At 41.3% G+C, this 22290-nt stretch overlaps 1 protein-coding gene across 4 annotated transcripts in view; it reads left to right on the top strand.

Annotated features, from left to right (window-relative positions):
• The first annotated feature begins 259 nt into the window (after positions 1-259).
• Positions 260-22290, top strand: part of LOC307180005 (uncharacterized protein) — a 129649-nt gene continuing 107618 nt past the window's right edge. For all 4 annotated transcript variants that reach the window (XR_013825637.1, XM_079909957.1, XM_079909959.1 and 1 more), the window contains exon 1: positions 260-965. The gene's annotated coding sequence lies outside the window, so the exon portion shown is untranslated. The remainder of the gene's footprint in view (positions 966-22290) is intronic.

Genomic DNA, 22290 nt, shown 5'->3' with positions numbered 1-22290 from the left:
GGCCACGGGAAGAGTTCATAATGTAACCCAAGAAGAAAACAACAAGTTAAAAGAACTGGTTTTAATTTAGAAGAGTGTTTTGAATTATCCACATATATTACAAAGTAACATTCTATACCTTATTTCTAACTACAAGTAAAGAGTATGACATGTGATCCACAAAATCAGTATAGAGACTATACTTATCTGGAAAAGAAATTACAAAATGATGGTTTCAACACAGGCATATGCATTTTTGAGTGTTTTATTTATGTCAAACTGGAAAAAATGTGTATATTTCTCAGACAGAAAAGACATTTCGAGGTAGAAATGTACCTTTCAACTATTCATGGGTACACAAGCACACTAGGGAGATTGTAAACGTTCAGATTCTGATTCAGTAGGTCTGGTGGGCCTGAATTCCATTTTTTTAACAAGCTCATTTTTAACTAGTGATGCTGCAGTCTCTAATTCATTAACCACAATTGTGAATAGCAGAGAGATAATAAGGAAAGGTAAAAATTCATATTTAACTTTGAACTTAAAGTGTTTTATGGATTTTACACGTTTAATAGAATAGTAAGCACAACAGCAACAATCATTTTTGAATATTTACTATAGACTGTATCTTTCTAACTTTTTGTGTAGGATTACAGTAAAAAGGCCTGGGCTGCGGTCACAGTGGGCGGGGCCCCCAGTGCGGGCCGCCCCTCCAAGGACCCCCAAAGGGGCCTGCGCGCTCCTGGCGGCTCCCTACCCCCGCACCCCCTCCCTCCCAGAAAGCTTCGGGGCAGAGCCGTCCCACCCTCTGCGCCCAGAATGGAGCCCGCGCTTCCGCAGAGTTGGAGCTCCTGGCTTGGGGTCTCTTCGCTCCGCCGTCACTGAACTGCCCCGGAGCCCGAGAGGAGGGCGGCCTCACTGAGGCTGCCGGCTCTGTAGGGGCCCCACCAGCCGAAGCCGCGACAGTCCTTGGGACCGCGCGCCAGGTAAGTGGACGCGGACCCTCCGCCTGGTTCGGTGCCGGGGCGGCAGAGCAAGACCAACTTCTGAGGGGCAGGGGTTCGCTGCCACCCGCCGCTGCTGTTTAGAAAGAGCTGCCTCCAGCATCTGGTCCTGGGGAACTTTGGTCCCTCCTCTCTCCCCTGCCCTCGGCCTGGCTCGCGGGGCCCGGTGGGCGTGGGGAGGGGGTCGGCCTGAGCGTCCTGAGGGGAAATCTGGGAAAGGGAGGCGCAGGGTCCGGCTGGAGCGTCAGCGCCTCTCCTCCTGACTGCGGGGAAAGCGGCTTAAAACTCATCCCTAGGCTCGCAGGCCCCTTATTCAACCAAGTCCCTCTGAGCCCCTTCCTCCCAGAATTAAAGTACCAGGGGGGAGGGGACAGGGCAGGGGACTGGCGCAGGTAATGGGGAACATCAAAAGATGATTGTTAACTAAGGAAAACCGGATATGCCAAGTTAAGGAATTTAGCGCTTTTCTTTGTATGGGAGGATGCAAGAGTCTGGGCTCACTGAAATCCTTCCTTTGATATGCACCTCAGCTCTCTGGGGCCTGCATTCTGTATTTGCATATCCTGAGTTTCCTCAGGGCCCACCGGCTCACATTGGAGGGCTGCAAGTGCTGATGACTGTGACATCCTTTGTTTACTGAGATGGCAAGAAATATTCCATTTCTCACAGGCTTGAGGGGCAGACAGTGAAAAAGAGTCAGAGAATCTCACTCAGCATGTACTTTGGCTTACATATAGATAATATTTATACTTAACTGTGCTAATAGAGGTTCTCAAGTCCAATCAACGTGTACCACTGCCCTCTATGTATTAATTTCATCAATATCATAAGATAAATGCCTATAGAATCGACTTAATCCATTTAAATAGGATAATGATTTTTAAAGGAAACATAATAGAAATATAACAACAAAACCTTTACCACTCAAGGCTGGGTCTGGATCAACCTAAATAATGTTCCATTGTTAAAATATTGAAAGATGTATTCAATAGAAATATCAACAAAAATGGCAAATAATAAGGGCAGCAGAATGTTGAAATGTTCTATCTTTATCATTAAAGTGGCAGAAAATCATTTATTAGTAGGCACTGGGGGCAGAAGATGCCTGATTTTATATCTTTGTCATATTTATGCAGTTGTTTCAACAAGTAACTTAAAGACAAAATTGAAAAACAAGGAGGTTTGTGCCTGAGATCATGTTGATGTGAAACCAGGGATGGTCACCTTGTGCCAAGTGAGTTAAGTTTACCTGGCCAGGTAGACCGCAGAGCTCCTGAGAAGCCAGGGTTGGAATTTTTCTGCTGGGTGCCCCTTAGGTTCTGGGACTTGATTGATTGTGAGTCATGTTTCGGGAAAGACCTGATCACAGGAAAAGGGTGGGAATAGAGTGATTTGGGGAGCAGCTAACAACATTCATCACAGCTCATGGCCTGATTGAATTTTAAAGAAATAGGAAAACAAATGCTTCTCATGGAATCAGAGAATGTGAGGGCTGGACAATCCCAGAAAATGAGGAACACCTGTCCCATTTTCCAGATGAGAAAACAGAGGCCCAGCAAGGTGAAATCCCTCACCCAAGTTGCACCCGTCTCTCTTCCGCACTACATACCTCGTGAAAGCAGGACTCTTCCTGTCTTGATCACTGCTGAACCCCAGAGGGCCAGGCATCTAGCAGCTGCTTCAAAAATTTTGGTTGACTGTAGGAACAATGCTATTTCTTTCTTTCTCACTCTTATTCAGGATTGTGCCAAGAACTCACCAGGTTGCAGTGTAATTTGATAAATGTCATTTTTAATTGAGTTTTGTTGTGACGAGGACTTAGGCTTTGAAGGTAACAGACTTGGTTCAGATCTTGGTTCTGCCACTCAATAGCTGTTTGGCTTTGGGAAAATTACTAAACCTCTCTGAGCTTACTTCCTCCTTTGTAAAGTGGCGATAAAGCTATCTGAGCCAGCAGAGCACCTGCATCAGAGATGTGCACTAAATATTGGTCTTTCTCACTCTCCCACACCATCTCTCTGTTCTTCCCAGAGAAGTTGTACAGAAGTACTTTAAAAAATAATAATAATTATTTATTTTTGGCTGCGTTGGGTCTTCGTTACTACGCGCGGGCTTTCTCTAGTTGCGGCGAGCGGGGGCTACTCTTTGTTGCAGTGCACGGGCCTCTCACTGTGGTGGCTTCCCTTGCTGCGCTTGTTATGGAGCACCGGCTCTAGACACACGGGCTTCAGTAGGTGGCAGGCAGGCTCAGTAGTTGTGGTGCATGGGCTTAGCTGCTCCACGCCATGTGGGATCTTCCCGGACCAGGGCTCGAACCCATGTCCCCTGCCTTGGCTGGCAGATTGTTAACCACTATGCCACCAGGGAAGTCCGATATAGTACTTTTTAAAAAGGGGTTTTGATTTATTTCAGATAATGTACATTTTTCTTGTAGAAAAGATTATTCCACTATAGAAACATAAACGCGCAAAACCACTACAAATGCAATATTCTATGGGTTAGATATTATCAGTCACATTTTATAAATAATTGGGCAAATGCTAAAGCACTAGCAACTGGAGAGTAAGAGGACTCAAATCTGGGGTGCCCCCCACCCCAATTTCAAGAGCAGGGTGTGTTTTTCAAATCTGTATTTCATCTGGTCTTTGTTTCTCATCCATCCTCTGTGTCTGCCTTTCTCAAGAAGGCTCAGATCCTCCGCTTTCACACCTTCCTGGCTGGCTGTGCTGCAGCCCCCGCCCTGGAACATCTGCATGCATGGGTGTGCCCGCTCTCCCTGTGTATCCCCAGCTTTGCCAGGGAGCTGCTGTATCGTGCACTGCTTGCTGTACCCCAGAGTACCTAGACCCTTCTGGCACATGAAGTACATCCTCATCACCATGTGTGCACGCCCATCCCCTTATCTTATACCCTGCCTCTAAGCCAGGCTTGGGGGTGACTGCAGTGTGCATTCAGCTATGTGAGGTGCTGGGATGAAAGTGAAGTTCCCAACTTTTGAAGCTGCAGGCTTGAGGGGCACACAGTGACTTAAAGTCGGGTCACCTGACTTAAAGGGGGGGCTGTTTGATTTAAAGCCAGGGCACCTGAATTGAAGCCTGCGTCCCTCAGTTGCAGGACGAGACCAACTTTGGAGGTGTACGGGTTCGTTCCAAGCCAGCACTGCTGTTCAGGGAGAGCTTCCAGCAGCACCTTAGTCCACGGGAACTTGGTCCGTTGTCTTGCCCCTGCCCTCAGAGGGGGGCCACCTGCTCTTATTGAGGAGAATCAGGGAGGGGGAAATGCACAGTCCTGGCTCGAGTTGCAGCAACCCTTGTCTGATGGCAGGGAAGGTGGGGCAGGGGCTGTGTGGTGTCCTGGGGCTGGACTCACCAGATTGACTCAGCCTCTCAGCCTCCTTACCTCCCACCACACACCCTACAATAGTTTCCAATAATATTTAATTGTGCCTTAGGTTCTCGGTCTTCAAACTCATACACAGTCTCACAGGTCCCTTGATTCAGCCAATTCTTCTGTGCTCTTTCTTCTATTAGATGAAGTACCAGAGGGAGGGGCTGGGGGATGGGACTGGAGGGACCCCGGCAGCAGTAGCCTCAGCTGACTAAAGAGAGCCAGGGCCTGCGCTGTCACACATGTGTGAGGACCCTTAAGGTGGAATCGAGGGGGCCAGTTAGAAGCAGTCCTTGCTGCCTCAAGTGAGTATGGATCACCGTCGGGTGGGGAGCAGGCTGACCCCTGAGAAGTACTGTTAGGAGGATGTGTTCCTCCCTCGGCTTCAAGGACATGAGGGGGCTTCGGAGCTCCAGTTCCCCTCCAGCCCTCCAGTCTGAATGCACCCCAGAGGCCTTGAAGACCTGCCTTCCTGTCCCAGAACTTGCCAGGCTCCAGAATCCAGACTGCAGAGATGGTGCCTGAGCGCTCCAGCTTAAGAAGTGCTATCCCTGGGGACCCAACAGTGGAGGGAGGAAGGGTGAAGGGAGTAGGGGGTGGGGCAGGGAGGGGTGACGGCCCTGGGAGACTTTGAGAGGAATATATCCCCACCCCCATCCCCTGCCCGCTGCAACTGACGCATTGATGCCATAGGATCTCAGGGCCGTTTAGTCAGAGATGCCTCTGCTTCTTTACTCCTGTGTTCAAAACTATGCAAAACCAACTCTTCATCCTCTTGCTGCCTTGCCAGGACCTTTAAAGCACTGTTCTCTTGAAGCACTCATTCTCTAAACTGCAGTTTGGAGCTGTCCCAGCTATTTAAAAGTGTTCTCCTTAAACTGAGATTAAATCCTACTCTTTTGGAAAAACGACCTTCACTTTGGAGGAGATCGTCTTTTCTGCCCATTAATTCCTTCTACTGCCCTCTTAAGAACCCCTGTGCTCAAAGAGCTTGGTGATTTATTTTTTGCTTGATGTCAAAAAAAAAACCTTCCCCCACGCACCCCAAAAAGCTTTCCTGGAACATAAGTGTTTCAAAACCATGACAGAGTTTTGACATTAGTATACACTGGGTAGACTGCCTAGCAATCCCTCCAAGAGCCAGAGGTGAGCAACACCTTTACTTATTTGATTGGATGACCTTCAAGTTTAGGAAGGTCTCATTCTTATGACCCAGCAGATAAGACAGAGCCCTGGATGGCTGTGGCTGTGATTAGATAACTTCTGGTGATTTTATTTCCCTTACTGAGCTGCTGCTTCTAGGTTAAATTCATTTTATTACCTGTCCATTTTAAAAGAAAGACTGACAAAGTCACTGTAATAGGTCAGGAGTCTGAGCTCAGGGTTGGTCAAAAGTACTCACAGGGTGGAAGTTGGATAAAAATAGGTGGATAAAATAGGAGGGTTGGCAAGTACAGCCAGGACACCCGTGTTCATCCTGCATACTAGTAAAGGCCAGAATCTCCTCATTTATCTCTGGTGGGAAGTTCTGATGGTTTCACAGGACCAAACTCAAATCATATTCAAACTAGGGGATTTCCCCTGAGCATAAAAGGTAGTATCCATCCCTAGCAGGAGTCACTGCAGAGGAATAAAGATGCAGATGTAGAGAATGGACTTAAGGACACGGGGAGGGGGAAGGGTAAGCTGGGATTAAGTGAGAGAGTGGCATGGACATATATACACTAAAAAAGGTAAAATAGATAGCTAGTGGGGAGCAGCCGCATAGCACAGGGAGATCAGCTCTGTGCTTTGTGACCACCTTAGATGGGTGGGATAGGGAGGGTGGGACGGAGACGCAAGAGGGAGGGGATATGGGTATATATGTATAGAATAGCTGATTCACTTTGTTATACAGCAGAAGCTAACACAACATGGTAAAGCAATTATACTCCAATAAAGATGTTAACAACAACAACAAAAAAAACCCCCAAAAACTAAGTCAGTCAAGCCAACGGAGACATTGTATGTGTTTACAGTTCAGGAAATCCACAAGAGAATCCTTTATTCTGTATGCAATGAATGGTCCATTCGAAAAGAAAAAAACTTTCTAAAATGTTGTTTTTCCATTTATTGTTCAGAACATCATTTTTATACCTCTGCATTTCTTACTCTTCAAAACCAAGTCATGTGAGTTACAGGGAAGCAGCTGATTGATTTAAAGTTGGGTCATGGGACTTAAAAACCAGTGGCAGCTGATTGATTTAAATCCCAGTCATATGACAAGAGGAGGGGGTACTAAAAACTGCTTTTTCATCTCTGGCTCAGAATATCATATTTATAACTTGATTTTTCTTATGATTTAGAAAACTTGAGCTGTCTCTCCTTGGAATCATCAGGAGACAAATACAGTATTTCAGGTTCATTCTTGAAACCAACTTCTCACGGTTAAGGTGTATTGACTAAAAGATCTTCCTTCTTCAAAATATTCCAAACCTCTGTAAAACACTTAATTGTAATTGGAGAAGAAAGAAGAATGAAATCAGGCCAGCAGCTGCAGGAGGCCAAGGCATCCCCCAGGACTAGGGAAGGAGGAGGAGGAAGGGCTGAGAGTTGCCATTATTGCAGACAACCTCCAGAGGGCGCTGAAGCAGCGGCAGAGCCCACCTGCCACTCCCAGTTTGGCACTCCAGGGTCAGATTTGGGTTTGGAGATGGGTTTGCTGTAACCCCAAGGAGGTGAGTAGAGAGGAGTTGATTACCGGTCTCCTCTGACTCTCTAGCCCAAATTGCCTGGCTTCACAGCAGGGACAGAGTTTTGCTTTCAGCAACTGACGGAGCACTTCCAGGCTGGTTGAGTTGCCCAGTGGCCCGACAGCCTGACGGGCTGACCTGCGGTGTGACCGCCCTTTGTTTCTCCAGAATCTGTACATCAGGAGGTGCATGGCTGCGGGAGCCCATTCACCGCCCTCCCCCCAAGGGGGATGGCACCTTCCCTGGCTGTACCCTATGATCACCAGGTACTTGAAATGAATGCAAGTTTTTTGACTTCAAGGAAAAGCCCACATAACCACTTCTGCCTCATAATGTGTGCGATTTACTATAATGGAAGGACATTATAAAGAACAAGTAGAAAACTCACCTGTTGGTCTCCATGTAGGAGTTTATTTTGCACGAATCCCTCCTACACGAGTAGATAGCAGAGGTTTATTTTTGTTCCCGTGTGAGTAGTTGTGGCAGAGGATGTAGGTATGGTGATTTGAAGCCCTCCAAGAAATATTTTCAGAATTCTCAAGACTTCTCTTGATTGGAACCGAAAGAGACCTGGAAAAGGAGGAGAAGAAAAGGAGGAGGGAGAACGAATGACTGTTTCTCAGTAAATTCACCTTCCTGGTTGATTGTTCTGTCTTCTCATTTCTTTTAACTTCTATGTATGTCTAATGGAATAATGTAGAAAGGCTGATTTTTATGCTTTAAAAGATTTTACATCACAAAGAAACTAGAAGTGTCTAACAGAACTTATTCAAATCAGTTTTAGATAGAGACTTTGATATTAAATTTGTATACTAAACTTGGTTAATCCAAATTTTCTCTTTCTTTTTGACTGAATATTTGTAACATTTTTGTACATAATAATTTATCCTAGATATACAAAATTGTGAGAATGGGTAACATTTTTTACCACTTAAATGATTTCTTTTAAATGGATAGATTGTACACTTTAAATGCCAATGTTACGTCTTACATGTTGTTTTTTATTTCCTTGATTTCCAAAACTTGTGTTTATGTAATTGATTTCTATCTAATAATCTGTCTCCCCTTTATTGTTTCTTTATATCTTATTGATCTATAGTTAATTTACATTATTGTATCAGTTTCAGAGGTACAACATAGTGATTCATACATGTTTAGGTTCTCCTCTATTTATACTTATTATAAAAGAGTGGTTATATTCCCCATGCTATACACTACATAATTGTAGATTATTGATTTTATACATAGTGGATTATACCTCAAAATCTCCTACCACTCTTTTGTTCCTCCACCCTATCTCTCCCTGCTGGTAACCACTAGTCTGTTCTTTAATCTGTGAATCTGTTTTTTGTTGTTGTTGTTTTATTCAATTTTTTAGATGTCACGTGTAATTGATAACATACCATGCTTGTTTTCTCTGCGGCTTATTTTACTAAGCATAATACCCTCCAAGTCCATCCATGTTCTTGCAAATGGCAAAATTTCATTTTTTGTTGAAGTCATCATAAAAAATCTTTTTTATCCCCTAACCTATTGATGAACACTTAGTTTGACTCTATATCTTGGCTATGGCAAATAACAGTTATGAACATTGGTGTGCAGTTATTTTTTTGAAATAGTGTTTTTGTTTTCTTCTGATATATACCCAAGAGTGAAATTGCTGGATATTATGGTAGTTCTATTTTTAGTTTTTTGTGGAACCTTCATTCTGCTTTCCACAGTAGCTGCACTAATTCACATTCACATCAAGAGTGTACAAGAGTTTCCCTTTCTCCACATCCTCACTAACCTTTGTTATTTGTGAACTTTTTGATGACAGCCATTCTGACAAGACTGAGGTGATATATCTCATAGTTATGATTTGCATTTTACTGCCAATTAGCTATGTTTAGCATCTTTGTGAGTTCTGGCTGTCTATCTGTATTTTTTCCTTGGAAAAATGTCTCTTTAGGTCTTCTCATTTTTTTAAAAAAGATCTTGGGTGTTTTTTTGATAATCAGTTGTGTGTGCTGTTTCTGTATTTTAGATATTAACCCTTGCTTGGTCATGTTTTTGGTGTTAATCTCTTATCATGTGCAAATATTTTCTCTCCTTCAGCAGGTTGTCTTTTCATTTCATCTTTGGTTTCCTTTGCTGTGCAAAATCTTTTAAGCTTAGTGAAGTCCCATTTGTTTATTTTTGCTTTTGTTTCATTTGCCTTAGTAGACTGAACGTAAAACTGTTGCTGTCATTTATGTTGAAGAATGTTCTATATTTTCCTCTAGGAACTTTATGGTTTCTGGTCTTACATTTAGGTCTTCATTCACTTTTGAGTTTATTTTATATATGGTGTGCTAAAATACTCTAATTTTATTCTTTTCCATGTAGCTGACCAGTTTTCCCAGTACCACTTATTGAAGAGACAGTTTTTTCTCCATACTGCCTGCTTTGTCATAAATCAATTAAATATAAGTGTGTGGGCTTATTTCTGGGATCTCTAGTCTATTCTAGTGATCTTTGTGTCTGTTTTTGCTCCGGTACGATTCTCTTTGATTACTGTCACTTTGCAGTATAGTCTGAAGTCAAGGTGTGTGATGCCTCCAGCTCTGTTCTTTCTCAAGATTGTTTGGCTATTTGGGGTCTTTGTGTTTCTATACCAATTTTAAAATTACTTTTTCAAGTTCTGTGAAAATGCTTTGGTATTCTGATAGGGATTGCATTAAATCTGTAGATTGTCTTTGGTTGTATGGTTATTTTAACAGTATTAATTCTTCCAGTCCATGCACATGCTATATTTTCCCATCTTTTTCTGTTGCCTTCAACTTCTTTCACCAATGGCTGATAGATTTCTGAGTACGTGTCTTTTACCTGCTTAGGTGTGTTTGTTCCTACATATCTTATTCTTTTTGATGTGATTGCATATGGTATTGTTTTCTTAATTCTTTTCTTTCTGGCAGCTTTGAGTTTTGCTTTTTCTTCTTTTTCTAATTCCTTCAGGTGTAATGTTAGGTTGTTTATTTGATATTTTTCTTGTTTCCTCAGAATAAGCTTGTATCACTATAACTTCCCCCTGTGAACTGCGTTGGCTGTGTCCCATAGATTTTGGATCATTGTGTGTTCATTTTCATTTGTCTCTGGGTATTTTTAGAATCCCTCTTTAATTTCTTCAGTGTTGCTTTCTTCCCCTTTTATTCCCTTCATCTGTGATGTGAGGACTATCTTTAATATTATGTTTGGATTTCTTTCAGTTGTGTGTGTGTGTGTGTGTGATTATTTTAAGTTGCTGAGCTCTTAATTTCACGTGGACACTAACAACGCTGAACTGTTACTCTGCTCCCCCACAGTTACTGAATTTGACCTTATATTTTACATCTACTTGTTTTGTGTGTCCCTTAACTTCTTGTTGTGAATATAGATGATTTTTTTTACTGTTTTCTTTCCTCCTTCCTATTAGCTGTGTACATGGTTGATTTACTACCTTTGTTGAATATTTGCCTTAACCAATGAGGTTTTTCCTTTAGTAAGTTTCTTTTCATAATTTTTATGTTTCAGTCGTGGCCTTTTCTTTTTCACTTAGAAAAGCCCCTTTAAGATTTCTCATAAAGCTGGTTTGGCAATGCTGAGCTCTTTTATTTTTGCTTCTCTGTAAAACTTTAGATCTCACCATCAAATCTGAAGGAGAGCCTTGCTGGGTAGAGTATTTTTGGTTATAGGCTTTTCCCTTTCATGACTTTCAATATACCATGCCACTCCCTTCTGGCATGCAGAGGTTATCCTGAAACGTCAGCTAATAACTTTAGGCAAGTTCCCATGATTGTAACTTGTTGCTTTTCCTTTGCTCCATTTAATAGTGTCTTTTTATCTTTACTTTTTTTTGCCATTTTAATTACAATGAGTCTTGTTGTGGTCCTCTTTGGGTTGATTCTGTTTTGGCCTTACTGTGTGTACTGGACTTTGTTGTCTGTTTTCTTTCCCAGGTTAGGGAAGTTTTCAGCTCTTATGTCTTCAGGTATGTTCTACACTGCTTTCTCTTTGCTTTTTGCTTCTGGGACCAGTATAATGCAAATGTTAGTATACTTGATGTTGTTCACAGGTCTGTTCAACTTTCCTCATTTCATTTTAATCTGTTGTTTTACCGTTCATCTTCAGTGATTGCCAGTACTCTGTCCTTTAGTTTTCTGATTCATTCCTCTGTATCATTTAGTCTACAATAGTTTCCTTTTAGTGTATTTTTCATTTCAGTTATTGTATTCCTTATCTCTGTTTTGTTGTTCTTTAATGGTCTAACTTTTTTCAAACATTCTAACTTCTTGCTCTGGTCTTCGGTTCTTCTCCTGAGTTCTTTGATCATCTTTACAGTCCTTACCTTGAACTCTTTCTTGAATAGATTGGCTATCTCCACTTCACTTAGATCTTCTTCTGAGTTCTTATCTCATTCCTTCATTTGGATAGTGTTTCTGTGTCACCTCATTTTTCTTAACTTGCCGTTTTTATTGCTATGTATGTAGTAGGCTCGTTACATTTCCTGACCTTGGAGAAGTGGCCTTTTGTAGGAGATGTACTATGTGTCCCAGCAGCCCACTGTCCCCTGGTCACGAGAACTATATGTTCTAGGTGTTCCCCCTATGCAGGCTGCTTGGGCTCTTCTGTTGTGGTGGGCTGACTACTGTGGGTGGTCTGGTAGGCTTGGCTGCCCCCAGAGTGCATGTTTGCCAGACCCTGCCTAGTATGGAGGCTGTCTGTGCTGCTTGGTGAGGCTAAATCATAAGGCAGCTGGCTGCACAACTCTGGGGGACACCAAATCTAGTGCTGGATCATTTATGGGTTGAATTGCAGTCCAGGTGATATCAGGGCTAGTGCCCAGTCACTGGTCCTGGGGCTATACTGGCTACTGGGAGGAAGACACAGGTCCTGAGTTCTGGCTGCAGGGCCCAGGAGTCGCAGAGTTGGTGTTGGATCACTGTTCCTGACACAACTATCTGCAGGGTCTGCGGTATCCCTAATCTTGTGTTGGCATTCTGATGGGCAGGGTCAGGACCCAGCTGAGTCCATGGCTGCTTCTGGCCTGCAAGTGAGTGTTCTGGTCACACCGGCTGCTGGGCTGTGGTATTCCTGGAGATGGTGCGTGCCTGTTGGTATGTGAGGCTGATCGCACTGCTAGAGCAGGTTTGCTGTTGGGTAAGTCCAAGCTCCATCCAGTCCCTGTGCAGTAAACACCTGCCAACGGTGAGGCTGATTCCGAGGCCAGAGCAGGCTCACTTGTCAGAGGGGCCAGGGATTCTAGGGCTGGTGTCTGTCCACTGAGGTGTGGAGGCTGGTCCTGGGGCTTTTGGTGGCTGGGCCCATGTCCAGGGGCAGCTGTGCATTGAGAGGGTCTGAAGGCAGCCTGTTTGCTGGTGGATGGGGCTATGCCCCTGCTCAATTAGTTGCTTGGCCTGCAGCATCCTAGTACTTGTGTCTATAGTCTGGTGGAAATGGGTAGGACTAGGTCCTGAGGCTAAAAAGATAGAGGGAGGATTCTGAAATTATGCTTGCTGGTACCAGTGGCCACGAGGTAGAAGGAACTCCCCCAAACTGCTGCTGCCAGTGTCTATGTCCCTGAGGCTGTGCTGTAGTTGCCCCTTGCCTCTCTGGGAGATTCTCCAACATCAGGAGGTAGGTGTGACCCAGGATCCTTTCACATGACTGCTTCTGTTCTGATTCTCGGATCATGTGGGATTTTGTGAGCATCTTTTTTTTTTAATTAATTAATTTATTTACTTTTGGCTGTGTTGGGTCTTCTTTTCTGTGCGAGGGCTTTCTCTAGTTGTGGCGAGCGGGGGCCACTCTTCATCGTGGTGCGCGGGCCTCTCACTATCGCAGCCTCTCTTGTTGCGGAGCACAGGCTCCAGACGCGCAGGCTCAGTAGTTGTGGCTCACGGGCCTAGTTGCTCCGCGGCATGTGGGATCTTCCCAGACCAGGGCTCGAACCCATGTCCCCTGCATTGGCAGGCAGATTCTCAACCACTGCGCCACCAGGGAAGCCCTGTGAGCATCTTTTAACTTTTTTTTTTTTTTTTTTTTTGCGGTACGCGGGCCTCTCACTGTTGTGGCCTCTCCCATTGCGGAGCACCAGGCTCCAGACGCACAGGCTCAGCGTCCGTGGCTCACAGGCGCAGCCGCTCCGTGGCATGTGGGATCTTCCCGGACCGGGGCACGAACCCGCGTCCCCTGCATCGGCAGGCGGACTCTCAACCACTGCGCCACCAGGGAAGCCCTGTGAGCATTTTTTAAGAGTGGAATCTCTATTTCCCACAACCCTCTGGAACTCTGGAAAATAAGCACTACTGGTCTTCAAAGCCCAACTTTCTAGGAACTCTTCTTTCCAGCACAGGATCACTGGGTTTGGGAGCCTGATGTTGGGTTCATACCCCTTGCTACCTGGGAGCACCTCTGAAATTTTAATTATTTTCCCATTTGTGGGCCACCCACCTGGTGGTATGGGTCTTGACTATATTGAGATTTTCCCCTTCCTTCCTGTCTTGTCGTGGTGCCTTCCTTATGTCTTTAGCTGTAAAACATCTTTTATGGTAGGTCCCGGCCTTTTTCATCAATTGCTGTTCTGTAAACAGTTGTGACTTTGGTGTGCCCATGAGAGGCATCAAGCTCTGGGTCTTTGAATGCTACCATCTTGGACAATCTCTCCACTTCATTCTTAAATCATATTATTTAATTTTTCTTAGTATCTTATTTGATTAGCAACAGATTGAAATTTATTATCACTCATGTTTACTTCGCCTGTTTTAAAAAATTGAATTAAAAAAAAATTCATTCATTTTGAAATGTAGGTAGTGACCTGTGAATTTCCATACCTCAGAAATCTAGGATAGGACAAAAGCCTTTTCTACCTGTGTTACCCTCAAACTCTGCACCCCACCCCAGCCTGGGGATTAACCTCTTGCACCCATGCTCACCTTCTGTTTTTGGACTGTTAACCATCATATTGCATCTGTATGTGTGTTGACAAAGTGAACTGTAGTCTTTCCAGTTTTTGTGTTTTGTTTTTTGGTTTAGGGAACAGTCCTACTATGAATGTACATTTACTGCTCTGCTGAAGTTCATATATAAACCTGTCAAGCACATTACCAGAATTGGAATTGCTTGTATATATACTTTGATAAATTTTAGAGACAATGGTAGAACAGAAGTAAATTGTATTTCAAATCCCACAATATTCTCACACCATGAAATCCCTTCCCCTTTTAATATATTTGTGTGTAGTTTATCTTTATGTCTATACTATATTTCCCAGAGATGGGTAAGTGTTATGTTTCTTGCTAGCACATTTACCGTGTTGTTCAAAGTCAGGCGTTTACTGGTTTTAGCATGATCATATTTCCATGAACTCGGAAATACAAGATCTTCTCTCACACTGTCTTTTATTCCCTGCTGTTTTATATTGCCCTCCTAATTCTCAGTCCTGGTCTTTCTTTCTGTTCTTCATCAACCTGGATAGGTTTTACTATTTTCTCCCTTATTCAAGACCAACAGAATAGAATACGACACCCAGAAATAAACCCTGATATATGGCCAAATGGTTTTTGACAAGTTGCCAAGATTTTTCAAAGTAGAAAGTATAGTATTTTCAACAAATGGTGCTGAGAAGTCTTGTTGTCAACATGCAAAAGAAGGAAGATGGACCCTTACCTAACATCATATGCAAAAATTGATGGAAACGTATCAAGAAACTAAATATAAGACCTAATAAAATAAAAAGTCTTAGAAGAAGACACAGGACAAGAGCTTCATGACATTGGATTTGGCAGTGTTTTCCTCAATATGAAACGAAGGAACAACAAAAGTACAGCTGACAAAAAAATAAACAATTTGCAGTACATAATTTAAAAAAATGTGTATCAAAGAAATGTAAACAGAATAACATGGCAACCCACAAGATGGGAGAAAATATTTGAAAGCCATCTATCTGACAAGAGATTTCTATTCAGAATATACAGAGAACTCCTACAACTCAACAAAAAGCAAACACCCTGATTCAAAAATGGATAAAAGACTTGAATAGATGGTTCTTCAGAAAGATGTACAAATGACTAAGCACTTGAATAGATGCTCCATATCACTAAATGCATGTTTATATATTTGTGTGCATGCATACACACACAAGCACACAGACACATACACAAGCAGAAAACAAGTATTGGTGAGGATGTGAGGGAGTTGGAAGCATTGTGCTATGTCAGTGGGAACGTAGAATGATACAGCTGCTTTGCAGAAGAGTATGGCAAGTTTTCAGATATTGAAAAATAGAATTACTACATGATCCAGGAATTGTACTATGAGGTATGCCCAAAGGAATTGAAATCAGGGTCCTAAAGAAATATTTGTACGCCAGTGTTTAGAGCAGTAATAATCACAGTAGCTAAAATATGAAAGCAACCTAAGTGTTCATCCACTAGATTCTGGATAAACAAAGTGTGGTATACCCATATAATACAATATTATTCACTGTTAAGAAGGAAGAAATCTAGGAATATGCTACAACATGGATGAATCTTGAGGAAATTTAGCTACCAAAAATGCCATTTTTGTGACTTTTAGTGAGTCATAACAACTACTTATTTCAATTATATGGGGTACTTAGTGTAGTCAAAACCATATAAATTGGGAGGGTAATGATGCTTTTCAGGTGGTTATGGAACAAAAAGGAAAGTTATGTTTAAAGGATATAGAGTTACAGTTTTAAAACTGTAGAAAAGAATTAGAAAGATAAATGGTGATGTTGATTTCCCAATAATATGAACGTATTTAATATCACTGAACGGTGCACTTTATGATAGTTAACATGTTACATTTTATGTTATTTGATTTTACCAACATACAAAATTGGGAAAGAATGTAATATCAGGAAAGGGAGTGGACCTGGGTTAGAGCAGAGAGTAATCAGAAGGGTGAGACACTGCATATGCTGAGGAAGAAGAGCTGAGAGTCTTCATTGGCCAGAAGAGACTTTATAAAAAAGAAAAAATAAATACTCTGAGGGTGTATTAAATAGATATCTATGGGTGTACTGCTATCTCCCATGGGTTATCTTAAAGAGTCTTTAATAAAGTCCATAAGGTTTGTTGAGGCTTTTTTAAAAACTGGATTCCCTAGGAGAGAATTAGAGGATGGTACTTAAGTCTATGTCTAGGTTGACAGATTTTGCAGGGAAGACGAACCTGAGAACAGTGGAGGTCCTGAGAGTTTAAGTACATGGAAATTGGAAAAAAAATAATAAAGGGAATTAGGAAAACTTTGGACTTCGAAGGTCATGTATTACTGAGTCAGACCTGAGGTTTCTAAGGAGTTATATACACAGTTGCTCTTTGGATTACTTGTAGATAAAGATCAGTGGAAAAACTAGAGTCGTTTCCAAGTGTAGGTAAGATATAATGAGAGGATGGAGGTGGAAAGTAGGGAGGCCCAGAGAAAAGTGGGAAGGTCATATTGGGCCGCGATGGGGGTAATATCCCACAGAACAGATGGTAGGGCAGACTATGGATTCATCTTTTTTATTTCGGTTCCCCACCTCATCCTTAATAATTCTTTGGGAATATTTCATTGTTCTGTGATGCAGGTACAGAATTCGAGTGAGGAGACTACACCCTCAGTGTCCAGCTGTCTGAGTCCTCAGTGTGCTTCAAATGATGGAGAGTTACTGCTTCTTTAGAAGAGTTAGTACCTCGTAGCCAAGCTTAAGCAGGAGCTTATGCAATATTGATTCCATTTTATATATACTGTTGGCATGGAGGTTCCTCCTCCTCTTTTCTTGACCATTATGAAATGAATCTATATTTATCAGTATTTGGGTATATCAGATAAATACAGTAAGTAAAGGAATCTTATATATTGCTCCCTGTATAGTTTGCTCTTTCTTGTTTCTCTTTTAGCTTTACTAAATTAGCACAGGGAGAGACCTTGAAATGTTCTAATCAGGAGAGATTAGAACATCATATTTCTAGAGAGGTTGGTTGGACCAGTGAGAATCAAAGCTTCTCCCAGTGAGAATCAAAGCTTCTGTTTCTACTTGGAAGTGTACCTGTATGGAGTAGAGGGCTCCAGGAAGTATCCTAGAATATTCCAATGTCCCTGCAGGAGATCATTAAGAGAGGCAGGATCTGGTACCAGATCAGTGTACTATGACATGTTTGTCAGTCCTCTGAGGTGAGATTCTCAGAGCCAATCCCATATAATAGGGCTGAGTGCAGAGTGATGAAGAACCTGTGAAAGCCTTTGATTGCATGTTAAAGATGAAGCTCTGATTTCAGGGAGAATTTTCTTACCTGACTGAATGTCATCCTTCTGTGGGGATCAGATTCTGTGCTTTTCCTCTGTTGATGACCACTGACTGAACATCATTAGAGGATCATGTCTAGACAGCATTCTTTATTTAATTTCTTAAAGAAGAAAACATAGAAAACATTTTTATCCACTTTCAAATTGAGGATCAAAGGGAATGACATCAGTGAAAATGTCAGAGTAGGGAGCTCTGGCTTGTGTCCATCCCCAGAAACACTGACATATGTGGTAAAACCTGTCAAAATGATCTTATCAACACATGTAATTTTCTTTTCGCCCTGTAGATTTATCTTTCATTGAAACTTTACTTACTACAGGATGTGGAGAATAAACAAGGAAGTAGAAACTGTATTTCCTGATGAGAGAATCACTAAGTCACGTTAGCTGTTCTGAGCTATGTCTTACTAACCGTGACTGTAATTAAAACAAACAAACAAACAAAACACTTTGTTTTTTGTAAGTCAGTTCTGACATTTCCTCATTAAAGACAAGGTAACAGATACAGACTTAGATTTACCAGAATTGAGCAAAATTTTGATTGTACCTGTGTTGAATATATGAGCATGACCTGCTACAAAACTTCATTATACTTATTGCCACAACTGACAAGTTCCCTTTTTCCACTCCTGATATGTTGCATGTAAGGAACGCATAGGTCACTTACCCCAGCTGGTCACAGGTAAACTCTGCCACATGGATTACTGCCTGTTTTCCTGCTGGAAGACCCTACATTCTCGAGTATCATGCCTGAAGAGTATCTGGGCTCTTCTTTTTTCTGGATAAAGGTTAGATAATCACCTAATTTTATGAGAAATATATAAATTGTATTTGCATATTCTTCAGGTTTTTATTTATCCATTCTCTTTCAAGTCCTAAGTGCAAATATTAAAGTGATTTCCAAGAGGGTGGTAAATAAGACAGCTACGTTTATGCTTCAAAATTAGCAATAAATCATAATACAATTGTAAATGCATTAATGTGTGATTAATATGTAGATACTTATGTAAGTGCAATTTTAGTAATGCTTTGTGGAGAGCTTCAGAATCTAAGTATTAAACAAAAAAAGGAGTTCTTGAAACTCTCAGAATTATAGAGAAGTCTTTGTGTGTATAAATATCAATCTGAAATAATGCATTTTCTCAGAAATAAACTAGGCATAAAATTGTAGGAAAAACTTCATGAAATGAAAGAGCATGTGAGACGGCCATACGAGAAAAAGAATATTCTCAGAGAATAATGAACAATGTGGAGTTCAGCAGAAGGGTAATACAGATTCAGAGAGTAAAACTTTGGAGAGCCTAATATTTCAATAGTTCCTCATATTTCATCTTTGGAGAGACGGTAGTCATTTGAAATATGATGTTATAAGGTGACATTAACATACTTAAATACTTTCGTTTAAAAATGACCACTTAGAACCAGAATAAATGAAAGAGAACACAAAATTATGTTTCTGTTGATCTTTAAATACCTCAGGTGAGTGTTGATAATTTACAAATACATGATGTCTTTCACTGCAAAGTAAAGGAGCTGTTACAGTGGAGGATTCCTGGACTGAATGTTAATATTATGACACAGTATGAGTGTGTTTCATGTTTGGTAATTGCAGTCATTGTTGCTTTTGTTGTGGTCATCCATTTACAATGCTTGGTGTCAGTTTATTTATCTCTTATAAAAATAAAATACAGTGTGTGTGTGTGTGTGTGTGTGTGTGTGTGTGTGTGTGTGTGTGAAAAAAATACATGATGTCTTGAGTAAAGTTGTATGGAATTTGAGATCTGGAAAAAAGCATTTCTTTTCTGTAATGCTAGGATGCTAATTGGACATTTTTGCAAGAAAGAGATTTCAGGATGCAAATCTCATGTCTCTAAGGTGGGAAGTCAGTTCATGGCGGAACATTCTATTAAACCTGCGTGAGTGGAGAAATATTTCTTTGGAAGGGAGAGGTCACGAATCCCTTTTTAATAAAGTTAGTGGTTTATAGTATACTGAATGAGCAAAATGGCTATTTCTGAGCTTTAGAAAAAATACTATAGTTTTTCTGCCTTTATATTATGAAGCTGATGTGAAATATCAAAAATTCTTTCTTTTGAAAAACAATAATCAATTTGACATAATTCATATATATTGAACCTGTGGTATACACACACAATAAAACTTACATTCAAAAAATTTTTCGCCCTTAAGAAATATTTTCAAGTGTAGTTGATTTACAATGTTGTGGGTTTTTTAAATACATGTTTATTGGAGTATAATTGCTTTATAACATTGTATTAGGTTCTGCTTTACAACAAAGTGAATCAGCTATATGTATACATATATTCCTCATATCCCCCCCTCTTGAGCCTCCCTCCCACACCCCCATCCTACCCCTCTGGGGGACATAAAGCACCGAGCTGATCTCCCTGTGCTATGCGGCAACTTACCACTAGCTATTTTACATTTGGTAGTGTATATATGTCAGTGCTACTCTCTCACTACGTCCCTGTCTCCCCTTCCCCTCTGTGTCCTTAAATCCGTTCTCTACATCTGTGTCTTTATTCCTGCCCTATCACTAGGTTCATCAGTACCATTTTTCTAGATTCCATATATATGTGTTAGCATACGGTATTTGTTTTTCTCTTTCTGACTTACCTCACTCTGTATGCCAGACTCTACGTCCAGCCACCTCACTACAAATAACTCAAATTTGTTCCTTTTTATGGCTGAGTAATACTCCATTGTATATATGTGCCACATCTTCTTTATATATTCATCTGTCGATGGACATTTACGTTGCTTCTGTGTCCTGGCTATTGTAAATAGTGCTACAGTGAACATTGTGGTACATGTCTCTTTTTTTTTTTTTTTACATGTCTCTTTTTGAATTATGGTTTTCTCCGGGTATATGCCCAGTAGTGGAATTGCTGGGTCATATGGTAGTTCTATTTTTAGTTTTTACGGAACCTCCATACTGTTCTCCATAGTGGCTGTATCAGTTTACATTCCTCCAACAGTGCAGGAGGGTTCCCTTTTCTCCACACCCTCTCCAGCCTTTATACATTGTTGTATTAATTTCTGCTGTGCAGCAAAGTGATTCAGTTTTATATATATATATTCTTTTCCATATGGTTTATCACAGGATATTGAATATAGTTCCCTCTGCTATACAGTAGGTCTTTGTGGTTTTTCCATCCTATGTAGAATAGTTTGCTTCTGCTATTCCAAAACTCCCTATCTTTCCTTCACTCTCTCCTTGGCAACCACAACTGTTTTCTATATCTGTGTGTTTGTGTCTGTTTCGCTGACATGTTCATTTGTGTCCTGTTTATAAGTGATATTATATGGTATTTGTCTTTCTCTTTCTGACTTACTTCACTTAGTATCATCATCTCTAGGTCCATCCATGTTGCTGCAAATGGCATTATTCTTTTTTATGTCTGAGTAATATCTATTGTATACGTATACCACACCTTCTTTATATACATTCATTTTTCAATGAACATTTAGGTTGTTTCCATGTCTTGGCTATTATAAATAGTGCTGCTATGAACACAGAGTTGCATGTATCTTTTTGAATTATAGTTTTTTCTAGAAATATGTCCACAAGTGGGATTGCTAGATCATATGGCAACTCTCTTTATAGTTTTTCTGAAGAACCTCCATACTGTTTTCCATAGTGGCGGCACCAACTTACATGGCCACCAGCAGTGTAGAAGGGTTCCCTTTACTCCATACCCCCTCCAGCATTTGTTAATTGTAGACTTTTTTAATGGTGGCCATTCTGATCAGTGTGAAGTGATACCTCATTGTAATTTGGATTTTGCGTTTCTCTAATAATTAGTGATGAGGAGCATCTTTTCATGTGCCTATTGGCTATCTGTATGTCTTCTTTGGAGAAATGTTTATTTAGGTCTTCTACCCATTTTTCCATTGAGTTATTTGTTATTTTGTTATTGAGTTGCATGAGCTGTTTGTATAGTTTGGAAATTAAGCCCTTGTCAGTCTCATCATTTGCTAATATTTTCTCCCAGTCCATAGGTTGTAGTTTCACTTTGATTATGGTTTCCTTTGCTGTGCAAAAGCTTATAAGTTTGATTAGTTCCTGTTTCTTTTTTGCTTTTACAGTAAGTCCCCTACATATGAACAAGTTCTGTTCCAAGAGTGCATTTGTAAGTCCAATTTGTTTGTAAATCCAACAAAGTTAGCCTAGGTACCCAACTTACACAGTCAGCTATATGGTATTGTACCGTAATAGGTTTTATAATACTTTTCACACAAACAGTACATAAAAAACAAACACAAAAACAAATAAAACATTTTTTTAATGTTTTAGTGGTTGCCTTAGAGTTTTCTTTTTTTAATTTTTTATTAATTAATTAATTAATTTATTTTTGGCTGTGTTGGGTCTTCAGTTCTGTGCGAGGGCTTTCTCTAGTTGCGGCGAGCGGGGGCCACTCTTCATCGCGGTGCGCGGGCCTTTCACTGTCGTGGCCTCTCTTGTTGCGGAGCACAGGCTCCAGACGCACAGGCTCAGTAGTTGTGGCTCACAGGCCTAGTTGCTCCGCGGCATGTGGGATCTTCCCAGACCAGGGCTCGAACCCGTGTCCCCTGCATTGGCAGGCAGATTCTCAACAACTGCGCCACCAGGGAAGCCCCAAATAAAACATTTATAATGTTACAGTACAGTAACTTGAAAAGTACAGTAGTACAGTACAACAGCTGGGATACGCAGGCTGGCATCGAGTGAACAGGCAAGAAGAGTTACTGATTGGAGGAAGGAGAGGAGGTGGGAGATGGTAGAGGTGAGGGTTTATCAGCAGTAGGAGACAGAGGGCAAGCTGCCATTTCACTCATACCTGACATTGATGGCATAGGTTCTGGTTCCTTGCTGG

Source organism: Stenella coeruleoalba (genome assembly GCF_951394435.1).
Source record: "Stenella coeruleoalba genome assembly, chromosome: 2".
In the NCBI taxonomy this organism is placed as follows: Eukaryota; Metazoa; Chordata; class Mammalia; order Artiodactyla; family Delphinidae; genus Stenella; species Stenella coeruleoalba.
Note: the sequence above shows the minus strand (reverse complement) of the source record. Positions and strands in the feature narration are given on the sequence as shown.